The following is a 20637-nucleotide window of genomic DNA, read 5'->3' as shown; positions in this document are numbered from 1 at the left end:
AAAAGGCACAACAGACAGACAGACAGACAGGCTGGGTGTCTATAAATAAGGCACTCAGAGCTCCAGTTTGTCCTTTCATTATGTACACCTTTTGTCACACACTCTTTCTATGTCTTGCTATTGCCTTCTACCTCCAGCTCTCTATTGTTCTCTCTCTCTCTGTTGCTCTCTCTCTCTTTCTGTTTTTCTCTGTTACTTTCTCTCTCTGTTGCTCTCTCCCTCTCTCTCTCTCTGTTGCTCTGTCTCTCTGTTGCTCTCTCTCTCTGTTGCTCTCTCCCTCTTTCTCTCTCTCTCTCTCTCTCTCTGTTGCCCCCCCCCCTCTCTGTGTTACTCTCTCTTTCTCTTTCTTGGTTGGTAGACAGATAGCTATCGGTAACACTGGATCAGTCTGTAAATATTTTTTTGTTATTATTTTGCTGGCATGGCACTTGCTTAAGCGCCTTCTGATGGATGTTCTACATATTGTTTCTGTTCATTCTGAACATGCTTACACCTCCTGAATGCCCACATTCATATCTGATCCAGCGCTGCCTGAGACAAAGAGAGGGTAGAGAAGGAGAGAGTGCAGACTGCAGCAGCTTTTAGAACAGGTTATTTATTTATTTGATCTGATTTCTGCAGTGCATCTTGAATGCGATGCCTGCACAGCCGTAGCTCTGTAAGTTCCGTTAAAGGGCTCATTCCTTTCATGTAATGGTGCGTTTGCAGCGAACCGCAGCCCCTCTGGAGCTCATTTGAATGGAGACGAGGGGGGCAGCCAGGGCGGGAGGGGAGGGGAAGGGAGGGGAGGCGGAGAAGAAGGTGCTCACACGTGCCTCCGCAGACCAAAAAAAAAAAAAAGAGTCAGCGCTGGAGCCTGTTCCTGTGAGCCCACTGCTAAAATAATTTCACAGATGTGCCTCCGAGCACACAAACACACACACACACACACACACACACACATGCCGTCATCATGGCCCTCACTTGCAAAGACAAACGTTAGTCTGCATTAAAGGTGCATTGAAGTAGCTCCCACCAGCCCACACTCACACACAGACACACACACTCACACACAGACACACATGCACACCCACACACACACCACATACAAACACAAACAACTATCGCATAGACATGAGTAAACAACCAAATTTAAGATTGATGGGGAGAAAATTGCTAAAAGAGGAGTGAGAGCGAGAAAGGTGTGGTTTAATTCCAACAGCACCAAGTTCAAGGGTTGACCTTATCTCGGGGGTCAGGCTTGTGGTCTATGGGCCTTCATTAACCTGCCGAAGAGGGGAATGACTTATAGATTTATGGGATGAATAAAAAGCAGACCTCATCCAGTCTGAAGTTATTACATTATCATATTACCTTGTTTCTATAAATGCTGTGGTGATACAGGTTGTGTGTGCATGGTCATAGCGCCGGTGGATAAATAATACACAGCTGGACATTTATGTGCATGTGCGCTCGCCTTGTGCTTCCGCCTGTATCTCCTCTGCCCAGCAGACACAGACACAGCATTTCCCTCAGTTATCTAGGATCCCCCAAAAATGGAGGACTGGAGAAGGGTGGAGAGGGGGAGGGCCGCATGAGATTTATTTCATTATTTTTCTTTTTAAAGGAGAAAAAAGGAGAAAGAGTGAATACATTTTTAATCCTGCTTTTTCGAGAGCTGTTTTAAACATCAAGGGAATCCTTGGAGTATGCTATGCTTGCTGGCAGACTGGAGAAAAACAGTACAGCCAGGAGAAGAGGAGGAGACAGTAGAGCAAAAAAATATCAGACATTTCTGTCTATGGGCCAGCCTTCTTGGCCTTCCTTTGGCATCTGCAGCTGAGCCTTAAACGTAACGTGGAGAGTGTGAGCCAGGGATGACATAGAGTAGAAGAGGCCTTTAAAAAAGAAAGAAGAAGATTGACAGAGCACTGAGCAGCCAGAACTGTACCATTAGGCATTTGTGGGAATCACATTAGCGAGCTGGATGATTATGATGGCTGTCCACAGCAATGGGTCAGTGACACGTGACTTAATTCTCCTCACTTTAACACTGAGCCTCTCCCAGCAGGGGAAAGCCAGAGCACCCCCTCTTACACTTAAAGCAACACAAATGCACTTGTGCCATGTAGAGCTCTGTCATTAAATCTATACTAACCCAATAGAGGAATCAGCATTATTTCCATTCTTTTTTCATTTACCATACAACTCAGTCACTGATGATCAGGAGGTTACAGTGAGAGGTATTGCAGTACGGGCTGCATCAGCGTGTGCTGTTTTGATCAACACACAACAAGAGTGCCCATTTATTTTGCCAGGGTGGACTTTTTTTTTTTTTTTTTTGCCATAACTTGGCAGACAGAGATCTGTTCATTCAGTGCCCGGTGGATGTCACTGCAGATAAAAGATGTCTACTGCCCTCGCAGGAAATGGAAATGCAAAAGGCCGTTTCCCATGGCGACCGAACTCTAGCATAGCAGCATCCATGCTGACAGTCCTAAAGGAATGAGCCTTGAATTTGATTCACAGCAGTGCCTGGACATGTTCTAAGAGAGAGAACTGTTGTCAAAACTGAAACTCCGTCCGTGTCTGTTTGTCTCATTTCTGTCTCTCTCTCTCTCTATTTTTTCTTTCCCAGCCAACAAACTTACCCCTCTTTTATCAGTTCTACTGTCATGCATATTTTCTAAAAACTTAAGTCAGTCAATAATTGAAGCTACACTGTGCAATAGCTGATGATGTTGCCAGTGGTAACCAGAGATTTGGAAATACATTTTTCTGTTCCTACCTCTCCTCTTTCTTCCTACCCTGCCCAACCCATCACCAACATTGTCATTTTCCACTGACATACTGGAGGCCAAATCCCCCATTTTGAGCCACTCTTAGCTGCTCATTGGCTAAACACAGAGGCTCACTGAGAAACTTCAGATTGGAATATCTCTGTCACCAGCCTGTGGTGTTCAATCAGACTGGCTCACAAAAGCCTGTGGGGAAACATGCACACAACCAAAAAAAAAAAAATGTTTTTGAGTCCATTTCAAAGAAAAATATATAGTATATGCCTAGTGTATCTTTAAACCCAGCATGGCCATTCTCCTCTCCACCGTGTACTGAAAACCTGGATCATCTTTCTTAGTCACATGCTGCTTCCAGGCTGACAAGTGCAGTCTCTGAGCTCTGCCCTGCATACATACATACAGCATATAGAGCAACACCACATCAATCATCCTCAACCTTGCACACTGCCCTGCATACATACATATATACAGGGTGCGATTTGTTGGGGGGGATGGGGGGGATTTACCTCCCCTCTGGTTTTTACAACCCTCAATTATAAAAAAAACCAATGAAAAAACAGGTTGTGACAGAGTTTTCTTACACTTATAGCCTATATCGCTGGCACTAACGCTCACCTGACCCGAACTGTCGGCACTCTCGGAATTCGCGAACGTCCCCATGCACATAAATACATTGTATACATAACAATATTACATACACAGAAATTAGCATAGCCAGCTAAATACTGTAAAACGAGGGCAAAATGAAACGAGTCCAGAGCAGTTTAGTCTTAGTTTGCATTAAATGTTCAACTGTTCAAAATGTAACCTAATAGGGCCTACCGTTAACTTGAAAAGAATTAGGCCTATTTATTGCTTGTTTTTTCATGATTAAAAAAAAAAAAAAAAAACTACCCCCCCCCCCCTCTGTTTTTTTGACAAATCGTACCCTGCATATATACAGTACAGAGAGCAACACCACATCAATCATCCTCCACCTTGCACACTGCCCTGCATACATACATATATACAGTACAGAGAGCAACACCACATCAATCATCCTCCACCTTGCACACTGCCCTGCATACATACATATATACAGTACAGAGAGCAACACCACATCAATCATCCTCCACCTTGCACACTGCCCTGCATACATACATATATACAGTACAGAGAGCAACACCACATCAATCATCCTCCACCTTGCACTTGCACCGGCGCTTGAGCCTGCTGGAGGCAGCGGTTCCCTCCTCCCATTTCAGATGTGGATATTAATCTCAGGCTCGGCTCACAATGGATTGCTGAAAAGGCTCCCATTCGCTGGGCGATAACTGCCTGGTACGGGTGATTAGTGGAATCGGCAGCGGCCATATTAATACACATTAGCGTCCACGCTGTCCCATGTCTCTGTGCCTCCCTCCTCCCTTCCCAGCTGCACAGAGGATGAAAAGCATTGCGTCGGTTATGATGTGGAAGCTAATTCCCAGTTTATCAGTTAATTCTTGGTTTATCTGCGTTGTAAACTAATTGATTAGGTAGAAGCTGTCAGGGATATAAGTAGGAAGTCATTTTGGGGAGAAGTTTGTCATGTAGGTAACTCATAACTCTCTTCTTTGTCAGCAGAATGATTTTAGTAAAAAAAAAAGGCAAAAGAGCCTCTGGACATGTATAATGCTTCCTCGTTTGAAATGTTGTGGGAGTGTAATGAGATGTAATCGTGCAAAAGAAAACCCCACTGAAACAGGGAACAAGATAAAAGGGTAGACACAGCCAAGGGCACATCCTCTCTTCTACTTAGATAGTGCTTCAGCAGTGCATGACTCACGTCCGTGCCAGTCGCAAGCCATGTAGCCTCCTCTACAGCATGGACAAGCGAGGAAGCCCTCAGTCCAGCTCCGACTAAGCACAGATCCACTCGTCAGGAAATAACGCTTGTAAACTGGGATTGAGAACACAACCACAGCGCAGTCACAGGAGAGCTGGCAGCACCAGTGATGTCTGTGCTGGGTGATTAGCAGACTGATCAGCAGCTTCCTCAGACGAGAGCTAGACGGTTGTCATGGCTAGGGTGTTAATGTGGGCTCAGAGATGAATGATTACTCACACTCACATCCAAGGTCATGAACTCCACTGCCTCTCATTGGGTGTTACCACTGTTATTTGAAAGTGAGGGAGGACTGAGGCGTCAGACTCAGATATAAGCGTACTTCAGACAGACAGACTTCAGTTTGCTATGGTACATCCATGTTAAGGTTAGGTGGGTCCATATGCAGATATTGCTCCTTCTGGTGTTTGTCGTCTTATGTCACATTCGGGCTCAGCCTCGTCAGAGACCTGGTCTGGGTTCTCTCTAAACCTTTTTAAAAATCTTTTAATCAACCGTAATCAGGGGCATATACACATTTACACATACACAAAAACCGGTTGCTTGAAGAAGCCAGATATACCTGGAAAATGCAGATGAGTTGCAGAAAGCCTCCATGTTTCAGCACCGACAGTCAGCTGGTGCAAAATGGCAGTTGGGTGGCAGGGGGTGTGGGGAGACTCTATTGAGTTAGCCTGTGATCGTTGTTAATAATCACTGTTATGCACAGCGGCGAAGGCGTGGTGGAGACGATACTGGATGTGCTCAGCTGGAGCTCGATCTCACCCTGCTCTCTAGAGCGAAGAGAAATAGCCACCAGCATACCCCACTCACGGCTGCTCTCTTCAAACCTCACCACACCAGCTCATTGGCCGATAATTGTTTTGCTCAGACTTTGTGTGTGTGTTTGTGTATGCGTGTCTTTGTGTTTGTGTGTGTTGCAGTGAAAAGGGTGAAAATTGATCTGCTCAGAATGGAAGATGTAGGATTAAGAGGGTTTCAGGTGATGAGAAGAAATAAAGCTGCTTCAAGCACTATTGGACGGAGTTGAGCACAAGCAGGTCTAATTAATATCCAGAAGGTATACGGTTTCAGCTGCTAGCCCTTAAAGTAGGGCATACTGTATGGTGCAGAGGGGCAGTCATCATAACTGTGCATTAGCTGCTCTACTAAATGCATTCAGTGTGATTCTGCCCCCGGTGTGGTGTATAATTCATGTACTGGATGGAGTTGAATTCATACGTTCATCTAAATTCGTTACAAGAAGTCATTCGGTCATTGACTGTTTTTGGTGATTTTTGTGTGAAATACTGTGTAACGGACATCTGGGCGTTTAGTGGCTACAAATGGATCTGGTTCGTGGCATGGCCTGGAAACTGCAACTCGGCAGCATGATAAGAATATTTCTTCTCTGTTTAGAAAATGAGTCGTAGTGATGAGTCTGAGGAGCCGGCCCAGTCACCACCAACCCTTTATCCATACACCTCAAAGCCATGGTCCTCACAAGCAGCCCCTGCTGTGTCCCATCATATTCCTGCCATATCTATTTGAATGTCAAACACGTACAGTGGAGCCCAAGTGCATTTGGGTGGGTAGTGACTGAGTGACTGAAAGAAACGCCTTCCCTCCCTGGGCGGTTGCTCCATAGGGGGGGGCTGTAGGCAGTGCGCTACTCTGCCCTCTATAATGTATGTGCAGGCCCAGTTCTGTCACTTCACTGCTCCTCTGAGTGCCGCTCTCTCATTGGCTGCCTGGCCTGAGCAGTGGAGATCCATGGGGGTTGCGGTTCTCCTTCGCCTTGATGTGTGTAGGCGAGGCTCTGGGACGCTGACACGACCCTGCCGGAGCTGCCTGTGTGAGCACAGGGATGGCATGAGGTGTGACAGAGGCGCCTTTCTCTCATGTCTCTAGTGGAACACATCTCATGACACATGTCCAGAGAAGTAAGAAGGAACAGACTGCTATCTGTGTTGATGGTAGACAAGAGATGGGTGATTTGTTGTCTCTACAGGTTATGATCAGAGCACAGTGAAACAATCAAACATTCTTTTTGCATGGTAAAATGTGACTGTCTGTTCAAATTGAAATATGTTTGCTTTCTCTACCACCACCCCCCCACACCCCCCCCCACACACACACACACACACACACATACACAGACATACACACACACACACACACACACACACACACACACACACACACACATAAACAGAGGCACACATGTCCATACACACTATCTGTTTGATTCTCAGCATTCTCTGCTGTATTGAAAATCATTTTGTGATAACAAAGCAAGCAGGCTTCTCTCCTTATGACTGTCATGAACTAATTCCAGATGAAGCCCTGTCCAACTGTCCAGTGTGCGGTATTACCCTTTTTAGTAACACTGCACACGGGCACTTCAGTCTGCCCTCGTTTAAAAATGAAAATCACGTCAGTAGATAAATTATCTAGGAGGACATTAATGATGATTAATAATGCAGAATGAAGTTTAGTTTGTAATCACATGCCTGCCTGCCTGTGTGTGTGCATGCGGGTCCTTATTCATTATGTGCATGCATAGTTTAGACTACATGTTGTTGTTATTGTTTCCTTAATTTACTTTAGTAGATGTCAAAACCAGCATGAAGACATCATTTCCCCTGCAATAAAGTCAGCCACCAGTCAGCACCAAATGTCAGAATCTATGATTTTAACATTATGTTTTCAAAAGCGTATCTTCAAAAGCCACTCTACCACACTACAAACATTAACAAACAAAATAATGAAGTGCTATGCTTAGTGTTTTTATCTGAATGCTGACTGCTGCTTGTTGTGACTATGACTTAATGGGAGCATCTCGTAGAGGGTTAGCCCTTGTAGATGCAGTGGGGTAATGTAGACATGGCAGTGCCATTAGCAGTGCAGCACTACCTCACACTCACACATCTCAACCAATCAGCAGCGGAGTGGCAGGTTGTCATGGTAGAGCTATTAGTTTTGTTTCAACATTAATGAATACCTGAGTCTGTGATTGAGCAATCAATTGGGCCATCATTTGTTTGAATGTCTCTGTGTGTTTGTGTGTTTGTGTGTTTGTGTGTGTGCGTGTGTGTGTGTGTGTGTGTGTGTGTGTGTGTGTGTGTGTGTGTGTGTGTGTGTTTACATTTGGATCTGATTCATTCCCCAAAGGACTCCCCATCTCTGGAACCAGCGAGTTTTGCATTTCAAGAAATGAAAAGCCACAGCCATTACTTTCTGTGTAACTGAAACCCTGGCAGATGGATTTTTGACTGGCTGTATATTAAGTATCGAAAAAAGACAGAGCACCATTTAATATGGCTGCGTGATCTATTGTGTTTGGGTTCTCGGGGGGAGGGGGGTGGGTGGAGGCCTTGCCAGGGTGCAGTAGCGTGGATCAATAGCCATTGCATTCAGAGCAGAATGGACCAGTGCACACAGATGAATGACTTGGAACACCACACACGGATTTCACCTCTGTAAATCATGTCCAATTTATGTTTCAGCAAGTGCCATTAGTAATTAATTAGAAAGCAACTTCCATAAGTAGTTTTGGTAGGTTGCATATATAGTATTGTGGCTATCGATGGTTACTGTAAGTAACTAGAATTTATTTGCATAACATCATAAATCTATTTATTTCATTGGCATCTAGATACAGCTGACATGATGTTGTCTACAAATGGTGTGATGGAATGAGCCTGTGTAACATCTTATGCAGTAATGAAATCCACTTCTGTGTTGTTATTCACACTGTGGGAAATTGATACAATCATTCCTGAAGTAATAGGAGTAAAAGTTTGATATCAATGAAATAGCCCAACTTCTGCCACAAATGGTGTCTTATGCTAACAAGAGAGGTCCACACCCTGGCACCGCTTTAACACCTCAGCGACGGCCATCAATTATAGAATGGGTACCGGAGGAGAACCAGTCTGAAAGCCATCTTGATCGCGCAGCCATCGAAACGCAATCAGCAGGTCTATTGTTAGAAGGACACGCTGATCTTCCAAACAGACAAATGGTCGCCAGAATCTTATTCACAAAGAGAACTCTCTAGAACTTCATTAGTATGCATTAAAACCACAGATATAATTAATATACAGAGGGTAAACCAAGCCATCCCCTTTTCTCTATGAGTTTGTAAATATTCATGAATTGATTGTATATAAGTGTGGTGTTTTACGTTGTTACGGTATTCATTCTGACGCCGTTGAATCCGAAGTATTTCGTGTACTCTGTTACTGCGCATTATTGGATTAAAAGCTTGAATCTTATTTGGACCTCGAGGACTCCTTCATTTCTTACAATTGGCGAGCCACCCATTCTGCAATTTCTGGAAAGAAAAAGAGGTGAGTAATCTACTATTTTTCTGCTGTTTCAGGAAATCTGCACGTTTAAAAACAACCTAGGAAGGAGGTTTAAGAAGAGGTATAATCTGTTTCATGTATTTTGTTCCGTTAATAAGCAGGAGGTGTCCAGTTGTGGGTTAGCTCTGTGCAATTTTGTTTCTAAACGATTCTAAAGTAACTGAATCAACCCGAAGTAGTGTGGTAGTAGAATTGTATCAGAATACGTTTCTAAAGTAACTGAAACATTGAAACCCAGACTGCAAAACGTAGTAAGTAACTGAAACAAGTAATTGAAAACCCGAAGTAGTGTGGTTAGGCCCGAAGTACTGTGGCCAGAGGGAATTTTACACGAAGTACTGTGTTGTGCCCGACGGACAGTGGCAGTATTATTAGTCGATGTACTGACGAGTTTGAAATTGTGAAATTGTGTTTAGAACGACCCGAAGAAGTGTGGTCAGCCCGACGAATTGTGGCATAGTCCGACGTAACGAGACATATTAATACTTTGAATTTAAATTGTGGACGTAGGCCTAGGTGACTGTTAAAATAGGCTATTTTGTTGTTTGGACAGATACTGCATAGCCTATCCAGTCAGTGACATACTGATATACTGATATTAAAACGAGCTTGTTGTTGTTGTTGGGTGTTCAGAATGGAAGATTTTATTGTTAAATACATCGCAAAACACGGCTCACAGGGGATGTATGACGGGATAGAGAACGCGGAGGATACGCCTTATGAGTGGGCTGGATCCCGGTTCGATAATTTTTCTAAAATGCCAAAAGACAAAAAAGGCAAAGTTGCCAATGCTCTTCAAGGGCTTTTTGCCGCACATAAAGTGTCGAATAAGAGGTTTGACGAGGTTGAGGCGGAGAGAGACATGTTGGCAAAGGAGAATATTTCACTTGTATCGCGCCTTAACAATCTTCAACTTAATGACACACTTTTGAAAATGGAGAAAGTTCAGTTGCAGAAAGATATGGGAACTCTTACGACTGATAAAAACATTTTACAATCGACAGTGGAAAAGTTGTCAGATGATTTACAGGAAGTAAAGACTGCATATCATTACATAATGAAAACCAGCGTGCATAAAGATAGCCCGGTCTCAAACTGGGTGTGTGATACTAGCAGTAATAACACAGAAAGTGAGGAATGTTGGGAAAAACGTTCAGATTTACAGGAAAGTCAGAGCCAACATTCTAGTGCCACCGTGAAATACCCAATGGCGCCAATCCACTCCACGACTGTGCGTACCGGAGCCAGTGGAGAGGAGGTCATGTCACATACAGTTAAATGCCTTAACCCCTCAGAGTTAGAATCAGTGGTAAAGGGTGTAGGGAGATTTCAACCCGGCACACATGATCCTTTAGAGTTCCTCACCAGTCTTGAAAACTGCGTGAATATTTATCGATTGACCGATTTTGACTCATGTGTTGTGTTGTGCATGTGTCTTCCGTCCACATTATCCAGAGCCCTATCAGACAAAGTGAAGACTAGAATGGCTAATGCTCAGGAGAGGAAGAAAACATTTTTAGAGGTTTTGGGAATAGTATCTGTCAACCCAGAAAAATTAGCTGAAGTCACGATGAAAAAGGGTGAACACCCTGTAGCGTTTGCGGATAGATTAATGGATGCTTTTAAAACCTACAGCGGGTTTCCTGACATCACAACTGAGGATGTGGTCTTTAAATCCGCTTTGATAACCAAATGTGATCCTCAAACTCGTGCCGCCATAGATATGTTTGTCACACATGTTTCAGAGTACAGCGCCATCATTTATAAAATGACACAGTTTTATAATAATCAGACTAATGCTAAGAAACCCCACCCAGTTGCTGCTATAGAAAGTAAGTTTTCTCAACAGAGAAATGTGTGGAAGAATGAGGGATATCGGCCCAGAGAAAGAGAGAACACTCACAGACCGCCCCCGTACAACCCTGATGAGCCCATAGTCTGTTATTCATGCAACAAGGAAGGGCACATTGCCAGAGATTGTTGGGCTAATGTTAGGAGAACAGGCCCTCGGCCATCTCCTTATTCTGAGGTCAATAAGAAATTGAGTGACATGCAGGCAGCTATGGACAAACTGAGCAAAGAAAATGGTGAACTGCGGGTGGCATTGACCAAACCAGACCCTAAGTCTGTGTCCTTTTCACCATAGGGATCACAGGCCTCTGTAATACATGTAGCACCTCTGTCACGAGACAGCTATGGTAGACCAATTGTAAACGTTGCTGTTGGAGGCCGATGCAATGATTGGTTAGTAGATTCGGGTGCTTCATTAACAATTCTTCATGCAGATAAACTAACACATACAGACAAAAACACAATCACACTGGAAGGTTTTGATGGTACAATTTCCTTGGCTTCACAAACAGATCAAATGGTTTTTCAGATTGGACACGACAGGTTCAAAGACAAGGCTTGGCTCAGCCAAACTGGTGACGGTCGTAATATCTTGGGTTCAGACATTATGAAAAAACGTGGCTACATCATAGATTATGGCAATAGCTGTATCTGGCGTAACAGCCAGACTAGTGGTGATGTTGTGCAAATTTCTGATGTGCATGCAGTGCACGCAATAAAAAAAACGGAGGATTATGACCTGGATGCACTGTTGTCTGTAGAAAATTCAGAACTGGCCGATTTGTTGACCCAGCATATGGGAGTTTTTGCTCAAAGTAAACATGATTGTGGCCGTGTTGATCCTAGGGTTATGGAAGTGACGGTAGAAGGGCGTGACCCACCTTCACTCAGACAATACAACTACCCAGAGGAGGCTAGCCCATACATTCAGCGTACTGTGGATTCCCTCTTGGAGCAAGGTGTCATTAGGCCTTGTCTTTCTCCCTCACTCTCTCCAATATGGCCTGTCCGCAAACCAGACGGCTCATGGAGATTGTGTATAGACTACAGGGAACTGAATAAATGTACACCAGCATGTGCCCCTGTGGTAGCTTCAACTCCTGACGTATTGGCATCTCTCCTACCAGAAGCAAGTTTTTATTCTGCCCTTGATGTATCTAATGGCTTCTGGTCCATACCACTACATCCTGAGTGTCAATACAAATTTGCCTTCAAATTTAAGAATACGCAGTACACCTGGAACGTGCTACCACAAGGTTTTGCAAATTCACCAACTCTGTTCCATCAGTGTCTGGCTACGATAGTAGAACCTTTCTCTAGACCAGAGTGTCTTATTGTTTATGTCGATGATTTGCTTCTACAGACCTCTACTCAAGAGGAACACTTAATCTTACTTTCAGAATTATTACAGCTGCTGGAAGGGGCAGGACTGAAACTGAATCCTAAGAAAGCTCAGTTGCTTAAATCAGAGGTTACATACCTTGGCATCAAAGTTAGCAAAGGGGGGCGTACACCTGATCCACACAAGGTGGAAACCATACAAAGACTACCTGTCCCAGTATCGGTGACAGCATTAAGATCCTTTTTAGGAATTGTGGGATTTTGCCGTGACTTCATTGAAGGGTTTGCAGACATTGCAAAACCACTGAATTCTCTCCTCACAGGGAAAAAGAGAAAAAATGACTCCCTAGATTGGGGCCCAGAACATCAAACAGCTTTTGAGAAATTGAAAGCATCCTTAATGGCAGCACCAGCACTGCGTAATCCAGACAGGTCACAGCCATTCATTCTGCAGACAGCGGCGACAGAGGAAGCTCTGTCAGCGGTATTACTTCAGGAAGTACAGGGAAGCTTGCGTCCGATTGCCTATGCATCCCGAGTTCTCTCCCCAGTTGAAAAGGCGTTTGATTCATGTACCAGACATCTGTTGGCAGTACACTGGGCAATGTCACATTTTGAATATATTTATGGGTTCAATGAGGTAACACTCCATACCCCACACACACCCCTTACGCTTCTTTTGAATGGCAAAGTTAAAGGTGTTTCTAATACAAGGCTGGCCAGATGGACATTACACTTAGGTGCAAAAAACTTGAAAACAGAATACAGACCCAATTCCATGTTACCACGAACGCTCATATACGAAGGTGTACCACACACATGTGAACATGAACCTACCCCACCTCATGACAGTGTTTTTGAAGTTCGGCCCATTGAGGGGGCCATGGATATTTATGTTGATGGGTCAAGATATTGGCAAGATGGTCAGTACCACACAGGTTTTGCTATCCATTCAGAGATAGGTGATTTTCTGTATAAATGTCCGCCTCATTTCTCAGCACAGAAAGCAGAAATTACAGCAGTACTACAGACATTGCAAGTTCTTCAGGATAGAGACCTAAACATCCACTCTGATTCCGCATTTGTAGTTAACTCATTAACAGAATACTTACCTATTTGGCAGAAAAGAGGGTTTACGAGTGCTGATGGTCAGCCACTTATTCATTGTGGTCCCATACAATCATTGTGGTCAGCAGCCAAGTCCAGCCAACACAAACTAGCTTTACTGAAAGTTAAAGCCCACCAGAAGAAGGGGACATGCAAACATGGAGATGGCAATCTTATAGTCGACGAGTTAGCAAAGACAGCAGCGGTTGAAGGTATGACACTTCCGGTGGATGAAGGGATTAAACCAGTTGCAGTCATAAATGTGAGAGAACCAGTAGATTTGAAAAGTGCCCAACAGAGTGATCCGCTTCTCAAGGAAGTAATCATGCTCAAACAACAAGGGAAAACAATTTCAGAAGGACCTTTTGCCCATTATGATGCACACTTGACAACACATGACAATATACTGTTGTATACAGCAAATGACAACACAGTGTGGGTACCACCAGTAGGGTTGCGGAATGACATTTTATATTACATCCACAACCAGGGGGGACACTTAGGTGTGGCTAAAGTTAAAGACAGATTAAGGAGCATGTTTTGGTGGCCAGATGTTGACAAACACATTCAAGACCACTGTATGAACTGTTTGACATGTGCTCAAATGAATCCTTCTAGTGTCAAACGAAAAGGATGTTTGAGGCCTACATGTTTAGCCGAAGGTCCCTGGACAAATTTACAAATTGATTATGTAGGCCCACTCCCAGCAGCAAAAGGTGGATACAGGTACATTTTGGTTGTGATAGACACATTCAGTAAATGGATAGAGACATTTCCAATCAAGTCTGATACAGCTTCTGCCACTGCACGGGTACTTTGGGAACACATTTATTGCAGATGGGGTCTACCGCTGAGCTTAGAAAGTGACAGAGGGACTCATTTCACCGGAAAAATCCACACAGACCTAACAAAACTTTTAGGTATAAAACATCGTCTTCACATAGCACACCACCCACAGTCTTCAGGAAGTGTAGAGCGCACTAATAGGACACTGAAGACAGCCCTAAAGAAAATGGTGCTAGAGAATGGCCCTAACTGGGCTCAGAACCTCCCCAGCATTCTGATGTCTGTAAGAGGTATCGTCCACAAGAGCACAGGGTACAGCCCTCATGAATTGATGACTGGCCGAAAAATGAGAATGCCAGAACACCTCTTACTAGAGGTCCCAAAACCCATGGTGGAAGGTTGGACAGCGGAAACATTCTTTAAGAACTTATGCTCTTCTCTACCAACTATGTACCATCAAGCAGCTCAACAGATTGGGTCAAACCAGAAATACAACAAGATGTATTATGATAAAACTGTAAACGAACAGACCTTTGAACTGGGAACAGAGGTCATGGTCAAAAACTACCATCATACGGGACCCTGGACAGCTAATTGGAGTGGACCATACACTGTTATTGACAAATGTGGAGATTCTGTTTACAAGGTTGACTATAAAGGGAAGAACAGGAAACCTATGAAGAAATGGTTCCACATTGACCAGTTAAAAGCATACAAGACACCTGAGAACAAATGTCCAACACCGGAGTAGTTCTAGTAACTAGGTGTATATACTGTCTTGTCATACATGTATTCAATGTTGTGTTTTATGTTACATGATTTGTAACTTAGTGTTTATAGTGTCTTGTCATACATGTATTCAATGTTGTGTTATATTCTACATAAAAAAGGGGGGGGGGATCTAATCCTTCTCTCTAATTCACTTTCAGAACCAAAAAAAAAAAAAAAAAAAAAAAAAAAAAAAAAACCGAGGAGGATATGTGGCAGTGGATCCTGGCAGTGTTCCTTCCAGTGGCATGGTTGCGGGAGTGTCCTGATCTACAACCAGCACCCCAGTCCGGGGTAGTGACGAAACCGTATCCTGGAGTGCTGATTAACAACATCCAGTGGGTCCATATTCCGGTCCTGGTGAACCTGACTGCATGGTCTCCCGATGTGGATGAGAGATGCAAAGGAGCAAGTGGAACCGAAATGTACAAAGATCTCCTGACCACAGCATTTCTGAGATATCATGGAGCTGTGGCAACCGGTTCATCCACTAACCAGCCTATGGATAAACGTCCAACAGGCCATCCAAAAGGACTCCCCGGACGACGGAAGTTACTGGGGTTTATGGATGGTTTGCTTGGAGCCACTGGAACAGGATTAGGACTATCAAATTGGATAACTGCCCAGGAACTAAAGAAGAACGAACTCAAACTTAAGGCCCTCGTAGGTGAACAGGTTGTTCAGACAGATGCTTACCTACAGGAAGGGTTACAAGAAGAGAGAGAGACTATACAGGACATACACACCATCGCATCTACACTATCAATACTCAACCATCGTTACAAAGACGCTTTCAACACTGTTCAAAAGGAATTATACTGTGCACAATTTGCCTCTATTAAATACCAAGGCATTTCACAGATTCTAGAGCAAATTTTGGCAGGAAAAGTCCCAACATCTTTGTTCACCGAGGAGGTCATGATGAAGTGGTTTGGGTTGAAGGACTGTTTTAACACCACTTCCGGGAATCTGGAGGTATTCATGAATATGCTGGGCAAATGCAAACTACCCCTTCCATATAGTTACCTCCTACAAATGGCCAGAATCTCCTCACATCCCCTTCCTGCTGGATTTTACAGCCCACTGGATTATGGCCCCCTGATGGAGGGAATAAACCTTCCATTCACTCGTAATGGGGGACGCCCATCAAAACCCTCCAACAGAACTCCACCTATTCAGATCTTGAGATGGTGGAACGAAACCGTGATTAACAATCCACAGGACAAATCATGGGCTTGCTCTGCCGGGAATAGTTTTGATCGATTTGGGTGCTTTATGAGACAAATGTATGCTATGCTCCTCACTGTGTCTGTCCCGATCTTTCAGTCAGAACAAGTATTTGAAAGGCTGATGAAAGTGGAAAGTCTAGGAGTACTGCAGGAAAACGTCTTAAAGGAAAGAAAAGACCTCCCCAAATTCATCACACAATTGAAGTCTGGGGAGTGGCGGAGTCTGGACACTGAGTGTTGTGAACACACACCGTTTGGGTTTGCTTGTGAATGTGATGCAATGGGAAAGCAACCATTGTGTGGAACCCCCCAATCTGATTATGTAGCCTGTGATGTTCAGCTAACCCACCTTCACAATAATTTCACAAAGGTAGTAGTACTGGATAACCAGGCCTGTATCACAACCACACATGATCATTTTTCTGTATTCACTCATGGTAATGAGACAATCTGTCCCATCAATTCTACCTCCTTTTGTATTACGCCTAATTCAACCTGGTCAGTCGGAAACTATCAGTTTCCTTATGTAAACACTAGTCAGCAGAACTTGTATGTTGACGCAGAAGAACAGTTAGGATATGTCGAAGAAATCCCAGAATTTAAGTATGACTTGCCTCAGTTAGATAGTATGCTCATGTCTTTGATGCAGAGGAAGGATAGCCACATTGTCAAGATGCAGAAAGAATTAGAAGACAAGGACAAGGGTCTGATAAGTCAAATGCATGATGGAGACATGGGTATCGCTCTCTCTGGTTGGCTCTGGGAAATCACATTCAAGGCAGCCGTATGTCTATGCATTATCCTGATAGTATTACAGAGTTTGATGCTATATTGCCTATGCTATGTCCTGAAACAACAGATTGCCAAAACATCTAGGATTACGTTGGACCGGTCCCGCTGGATATGATGGTTTTTAGATGTTCTCCTCCCAGACTCAAGCCAAATTTATAAAACATTTTTTTTTAATTCTAGTACCAAATTACAGAAGGACCATGATAAGACACCATGGATGACGGGGTTACACCAGTGTTGTTGAGGTGTGAGTCATAACTGCGGGTAAGATCCCTAATGGCCAAAGAGGGGACAACCTTAGGGCAGACTGCACCGGCACTGGACCCCTTATGTGGACTGAAAAAGCAGACCTTAATGTGATGCTCTGGGCCAAGAGCATCAAAGAGGGGCTTGTGGGAAATTGATACAATCATTCCTGAAGTAATAGGAGTAAAAGTTTGATATCAATGAAATAGCCCAACTTCTGCCACAAATGGTGTCTTATGCTAACAAGAGAGGTCCACACCCTGGCACCGCTTTAACACCTCAGCGACGGCCATCAATTATAGAATGGGTACCGGAGGAGAACCAGTCTGAAAGCCATCTTGATCGCGCAGCCATCGAAACGCAATCAGCAGGTCTATTGTTAGAAGGACACGCTGATCTTCCAAACAGACAAATGGTCGCCAGAATCTTATTCACAAAGAGAACTCTCTAGAACTTCATTAGTATGCATTAAAACCACAGATATAATTAATATACAGAGGGTAAACCAAGCCATCCCCTTTTCTCTATGAGTTTGTAAATATTCATGAATTGATTGTATATAAGTGTGGTGTTTTACGTTGTTACGGTATTCATTCTGACGCCGTTGAATCCGAAGTATTTCGTGTACTCTGTTACTGCGCATTATTGGATTAAAAGCTTGAATCTTATTTGGACCTCGAGGACTCCTTCATTTCTTACAACACACAAACATAAAGAAATTGTTTACTTTTCGGAGCTGGTGGGTATTCCCAGGGGTTCTGTAAGATCTTGTCTGCATACAATGTCAGCACTGGGTCAATCTTTACTTACAGTATACATAGAATAAAATGTCTCTGTTCCTAAGAGGTGTTGCTAGGAACAGGAAGAAACTTTGAGCAGAACCTCGGTCCAAAAGGGGAGGGCCCGCATGCTTGGAGCTGGCTGGGTAGAGATAGAAGGGTGGAGGGGGGGGCTTAGGGAATAACAAACATGGCAGATGAATTCATACACATATCAGGAAGATTATGCTAGCATGCATGTGGCAAATGTACACGATAGATACAAACATAAGATGGTATATACATGATGCATACAAAATGACTAGTGGATAAGGTAGGGGGAGAGCATTCAAGTATTGTAGAACAGCTTAGTGGGTATAGAGTGTGCTCGTGAGGTTACTATTCAGATAAGTAGAGCAATGAAACTGAAAACGATGTCGATGGTGGCATTTATTTACAATGTGATAAATAGGCTGGCACAGAGTATGTAGATGTATCATGAGTGGGGTAGAATTAATGCATGACAGTGTGGAGATGGGTAGATGTGGGGAGAGGGTAGATCAGGTGGAGAGACTACAGCAGCATCCCACAGCGCAGGCCGTCTAGACTAGGAGGGGAAGAAAAGAGACAATGTGAGTGGGCAGAGCTCGGCTGCCTAATATGCGTATATGTTCTTAATGGTTATGGTGATGGTCTTCAAATGTTTTATACGAGGGAAATCAGCACATTCTTTATACTATATGAAAGTTGATCAAGGGGATCCATCAGTGAAAGCTGAGTATATAAGAATCTAGACTGCTTTTGGACCTGCATGGTCATACTTAACATCCGTCGCATAACCCTTCTAGTGACACATAATCCTTCTAGTGACACATAACCCTTCTGGTGACACCCCACAGGCCAGTCCACCACAACTGTTTTACAGCAGGTCTAATGTCTGCACCATGCATGCAGGACTGCTGTAAGTCTAGCTCAAGGTTTCATCCCATCCCCCATAGTCTCTAGTGTGAGCGGAGCCTTGCCTCTACATCCTTTTCTTCTTCCTCTACATCATCATTTGTATCATCTTCATCATCTTTTTCTTCTTCATTATCATCATTCTTCTTCTTCTCCTTCTCCTTGCCTTGTGTAATGCAACTGTTGCATAGTTAATGCATCCCTCTGTCTGTATCCAATCATGGCATCTCAGCCGCGCTCCTCTCTGGACTGCTCTGTTGCTAGGTTCTAAGGGCTGCTGTATGCACTGAGGATGTGTCTGCCAGCTGCGCCTGTGCTCTGTACGATTCATCACTCAAACACACACAAACACACATGTTACCCCTCACTCAAACACACACAAACATACATGTTACTCCTCACTCAAACACACACAAACATACTGTACATGTTACTCCACACTCACACACTCTTACAATCACACACTCATTTCTCAATATTGCAGATAAAAATGTTTTGTTAACCCACACACATGTGCAGGTAATACCACCGAGTTAGCCAATATATGTGTCTCCCTCTCTAGGTGTGTCAGTGTCACACGGACTCTCACATCCAGTGGTTTCTCCTCTTCTTCTCTCTCTCTCTCACACACACATACTGTATATACATGATTGCATTTGATCTCTCACTCTCTCACTTCCCCATCTTGTCTTTCACCCCTTATCTGCCACCAATAGGACATGCAACAAAATAACAGGACATTTAGTATTGAATGTAAATTAATTCTGAACATATTCTCTAGTGTGTTTTAGTGTGAACGTAGTGTTTAGGTGCAGCACATTAATTAATATTATATATTCATTTAATTATAGCATATCAACAGAATGAATCTAGATATTGTTGATCATGATTTACATCTTCAGTCTAATCTTTAAACACAGATTAAGAGACTACTGGATCTTTATGTATTTAGGGTGTGGTGCTGACACACACATCCACACACACACACACACACACACACACACACACACACATACACACACGTACACACACACACACTCACACACACACGCCCTACAGGGATACAGTAATGACCTGCCAAGTAGAGTTATCTTCTTCACCGAAACACTGCCATTCGTGAGCGCACTGTGAAATGCAGGAGAGACCCCTCCCTGTCTTCACCACGCCCATTTACTTCACACCAGTGAGGTGTGGGATCTGCCGATCATAGCTCAAACCTTAATTTCATTTCATAATGACATTAAAAACCCCTCTTCTCTGTGCTTTGTTGAGCTACGGCTGTAGCCCATATTACCCAGGGGCTAATGGGCTTTTTCACTCTGTCTGGGGGAGGGGGAGGGGGAGCGGTAGTGTGTGTGTGCGTGTGTGTGCGTGTGTGTGCGAGTGTGTGTGTGTGTGTGTGTGTGTGTGTGTGTGTGTGTGTGTGTGTGTGTGTGTGTGTGTGCGCGTGTTGGGGGGTGGGGGTGACTGTTGGGGAGAGGGTCCAGTGGTCCACCCCCCTCCATCTGTTCAGAGTGCAGCAGGCTCTCTTCAGTAGAGAGCATCCATACCTCTCAACATAAAGCCCTCTCTGCGTGATAACACCTGCCCTGCCCTGTCCACCAGCACAGCACTCATGCCCTCTCTCTGTCCCCCTCTCCTCTCTCACTCAGTCTTCCTTGACACCCATCATTGTGAATAGAGCACTAATTGCCCGGTCTCCCTTGGGGCATAGAAACTGGGGAAGGAGGGAACTTTTGCACGCGCGCGTGTGTGGGTGTGTGGGTGTGGGTGTGTGTGTGTGTGTGTGTGTGTGTGTGGGTGTGT

The 20637-nt window shown here is 44.0% G+C and overlaps 1 protein-coding gene across 1 annotated transcript in view; it reads left to right on the top strand.

Moving 5' to 3' along the window:
* gpm6ab (glycoprotein M6Ab) overlaps positions 1–20637 on the top strand; it is a 62366-nt gene that overhangs the window by 8187 nt on the left and 33542 nt on the right. The gene's annotated exons all lie outside the window — the stretch shown is intronic.

This window comes from Clupea harengus, chromosome 22, assembly GCF_900700415.2.
Source record: "Clupea harengus chromosome 22, Ch_v2.0.2, whole genome shotgun sequence".
Taxonomy (NCBI): Eukaryota; Metazoa; Chordata; class Actinopteri; order Clupeiformes; family Clupeidae; genus Clupea; species Clupea harengus.
Note: the sequence above shows the minus strand (reverse complement) of the source record. Positions and strands in the feature narration are given on the sequence as shown.